We start from the raw sequence: 2,741 nt of genomic DNA, 5'->3' as shown, positions 1-2,741 counted from the left end.
GTTCAGACTGTCATAAAAAAATCGGATACGAGTCAGATGGGTCAAAAAAATCGGATTTGTCCCGTTCAGACTGTCATAAAAAAATCGGATACGAGTCAGATGGGTCAAAAAAATCGGATTTAGGTTGGATTTGCCTGCAGTGTGAACGTAGCCATAGTTCTCTGGGTCATCTTCAGGTTAATCTTAAATATCTTCTAAATTTAAGCAGGTGTTTCAATGCCTTTACATTACACAACAGTTATAGTGGAGAAACTTGTCAGTTTGGTAAAAAAAAAAATCAGTAAAATAAATTGTTTTTTCTATGCAGATAACTTCTTGTGCTATAATTTTTCAAATAAATATATCAAAGCTCCTCAGTTGAAAACACTAAAATGAAGATGAGCTGTTTAAATCCCCTTTCTTCAGAAAGTCTTCAGTCCTAAGAGCACACAACTGTAGCTTTAATAAGGTCACGTAGACAGTAGGCTATAATACTATTTGAATAAAAATGTTTGACCTGTAAGCAGGAAGCTTATGGTTGTTGGATGTTGATTTTTTGCTCTCTATTTCAAAGAAGAGGATGAGGAGGAGTCTTACTCAAGCAGCTCCTGAAACTGTTGACCTGCTGACTGAGAACATTTGTATATACTGTAATAAACTTTGTAAAGAACAATATAGCCTACCTATTAAATTACATTTTTATTGAGATTAATTTTTTTTGGACAACCAAAATGTTTTGCCGACAGATTTTGCCAACAGGTTAACCAGAAAAAAAATCCTTATGTCTACCCCTGCACTAACTCCAAATAAATTGTCTGCTCTGATTACTGTAATGAACTGGTGTGCATGTGTTTTATATATTGTATTATATTTTTCCTTTATCCTTTGTTTTTTCCTTTCTTTGTTATATTTTATACTTATTGCACCTTTACACCGAAGCATATTCCTTGTCTGTGAATCCGGTTCATTGACAATGGCAATAAAACTCATTCTGAAGATGATCACATTAAATAGTTACACGCATGCTCGGCATAAACCACCCCTCTCGTTCAAATTACAAATTCATTTGGATTGAGCTGAATCTAATCAAAATAATCTGAATGGGGTGTGTTTACATGATGCCATAACGCCTGAATTGTTGTGAAACAGGCTGTGTAGTTGGTGACCGCATAATCAATCACATAATGTATGCAGATGATTTGGTAATCTTATGCCCATATAGTGCTGGCCTTCAACAATTACTAAGGGTCTGTTCCCAATATGGTTGTGACTTTGACATCAAGTATAAGGCTAAGAAAAGCAATGTTATGATTGTTAGAAGTAGAGCAGATAAGCATCTGGTAACCCCTGACTTCTCTTTATCTGGCATTGTCCTCAATATATGCAATGAAATTAAATTTTTGGGACACTATATAACTGATGACCTGTCTGATGATCGTGACATCTGTAGGCAGTATTGTATGATGAATGCACAGGCTAATATTCTGATCAGAAAGTTTGGTATGTGTTCATCCTCTGTGAAGATACTGTAGCTCTTTTTAAAGTTTTTTGCACTTCACCTTACACGGCCCATCTGTGGCGAAGATACAAAAAAAGTAGCCTGCAGAAACTTTATGTGGCATACAATGATGGCATGAGGCTACTACTCAGAGTGCCTAGATGGAGCAGTGTTAGCCATATGTTTGTACATAATGCTGTCCCCACATGTGCAGCTGTGCTCAGGAACCTCATGTATAAATGCATGTGTAGATTATCTGTGTCATGCAATAATGCAATTGCAATTTTAGTAAATCCTGTTTTTAGTACAGTGAGATTTCTCTAAAGATTGTGGAAACATTGGCATCATCATTTATTTGTGACTCAATGAATATGTCCTGTTTATTTTTATTTTTTCTCTTATTTTGTTTTTATCTATTTTTACTATGGACCTTTTTGTGTCTGGAATAAAGATTGATTGGTTGATTGATGCATTTTTATTCCAAATGGTCATTTAATGCGATTACTTATGTACGTTTTTCAGGACAGTCTGTCAGAAGATCTGATTCTGTGTTAAAGAGTGTTGAGTTATTTACTGTAAGTRCATCTGTGTGTTGTTTAACAAGTTTGAAATGTTTACTCATTCTGGATTATTCAATCCACGGCTCAGTGCTAGTGGTTTGGACTTAAATCAGAAGAAAAACGTTTCAATGCTAAAGATTTAAATTACATTTTAACAAAGTCAAGATAATGACAAATGAAATATATGTAAACTTAGAAGATGTTAACAAGAGTTCAAACCAGCGGAAGAACTGGAGCTGGACTACATTAGCTAGATGCTACATTCCTTACTGAGGAGTTAACAACAGAGCTCATTGATCGATTATGTCATCTGTTAGCATGCTAAGCTATTAGCGCAGAGAGCTACACGTTTAAAGAGGATAAACACATTAGCTAGAACAAACTGCCGCTAAACTCTAACATCATCACATTCAACAGAATCAAAACACACAAACCTGTCTGCAGGTGATGGTTTTGTAAACAGCAACTGTTTTACTTTCTGTCTGTTCCTGTTCAGCAGATCAATCCTCCAATTTCTCAAGGAAGTCACTTCCGTTAATGGCTGGCCTTCAAAATAAGAGCTCGAAGTGAACACTGCGGTAAACCTAGCCTCTATGGGCACAAATTTTAGTCTTATCGAATTTGTACTTGTAAATCTGACTTTGTATTTGTAGATTAMGATTTGTAACTTTTGGATTTGTAAATAGGAATGTGTCTGTGTAAAA

The 2,741-nt window shown here is 35.4% G+C and overlaps 1 protein-coding gene across 1 annotated transcript in view; it reads right to left on the bottom strand.

Annotated features, from left to right (window-relative positions):
- LOC106535032 (uncharacterized) overlaps nt 1-2,576 on the bottom strand; it is a gene marked incomplete at its 3' end in the record, with an annotated part of 17,993 nt that extends 15,417 nt beyond the window's left edge. Inside the window, 1 exon segment of the mRNA XM_014031902.1 lies at nt 2,472-2,576.
- Nucleotides 2,577-2,741: the final 165 nt, after the last annotated feature.

Source organism: Austrofundulus limnaeus, unplaced genomic scaffold, assembly GCF_001266775.1.
Source record: "Austrofundulus limnaeus strain Quisiro unplaced genomic scaffold, Austrofundulus_limnaeus-1.0 Scaffold1345, whole genome shotgun sequence".
Classification (NCBI taxonomy): domain Eukaryota; kingdom Metazoa; phylum Chordata; class Actinopteri; order Cyprinodontiformes; family Rivulidae; genus Austrofundulus; species Austrofundulus limnaeus.
The sequence above is the reverse complement of the archived record's forward strand: the minus strand, read 5'-3'. Positions and strand labels throughout refer to the sequence as shown.